Source organism: Octodon degus, unplaced genomic scaffold, assembly GCF_000260255.1.
Source record: "Octodon degus isolate 3935 unplaced genomic scaffold, OctDeg1.0 scaffold00123, whole genome shotgun sequence".
NCBI classification, from domain to species: domain Eukaryota; kingdom Metazoa; phylum Chordata; class Mammalia; order Rodentia; family Octodontidae; genus Octodon; species Octodon degus.
Window position 1 is genome coordinate 7,302,439 of NW_004524699.1, and position 763 is coordinate 7,303,201.

The 763-nt window shown below is 59.1% G+C and overlaps 1 pseudogene; it reads left to right on the forward strand.

The window, feature by feature from the left end:
- The first annotated feature begins 294 nt into the window (after positions 1 to 294).
- Positions 295 to 763, forward strand: LOC101588667 (annotated as a pseudogene).

Sequence of the window (763 nt, forward strand, 5' to 3'; positions counted from 1 at the left end):
ACCTTCTTAGGTAGAATGCAGCAGCAGGGGTTCGATCTCCAGCGTGTCATGCCAGCCCTGCCCCCTGGGCATGCACCTGTAATCACAGGGCTTGGGAGGCTGAAAGCAAGAGGATCACTAGGAGTCTGGTCTAGTAGTGAGACCCTGTAGACCCTGTCCTAAATACATTAAAAAAAGAAAAAAAAGCATAGGTCTGGTTTCTGGAGTGGGGCGCGGGAAGGCGGGGTTCCCTCGCTCCCCGGGCGGGCTCCTGGAGGCGGGCCTCTCCGGGAGCCTGACAGCGGTGGGTGGGAGATGGAGGCCGGGCGGCCTCGGCCCGTGCTGCGCTCGGTGACCTCGCGCGAGCCCTCGCGGGCCATCTTCTGTAACCGCAGCCCGCGCGTGGTGCTGCCCGTGTGGCTCAACTTCGACGGCGAGCCGCATCCACAGCTACCGAGGTCACCTTTGGCTCTTCAGAGATGCTGGGACATACGATGGGCTTCTGGTTAACCAGACTGAATTATGTGTGCCGTCTTTGAATGTTGGTGGACAGCCTATTTTTGCCAACATCACACTGCCAGTGTATACCCTGAAAGAACGATGCCTCCAGGTTGTACGGAGCCTTGTGAAGCCCGAGAACTACCGGAGACTGGACATCGTCAGGTCGCTCTACGAGGATCTGGAGGACCACCCAAATGTGCAGAAAGACCTGGTGCACCTGACTCAGGAGCACGTCGCCAGCCAGCCACCAGACGAGGAACCCCAGGAGCTGGATGGAAGCTAG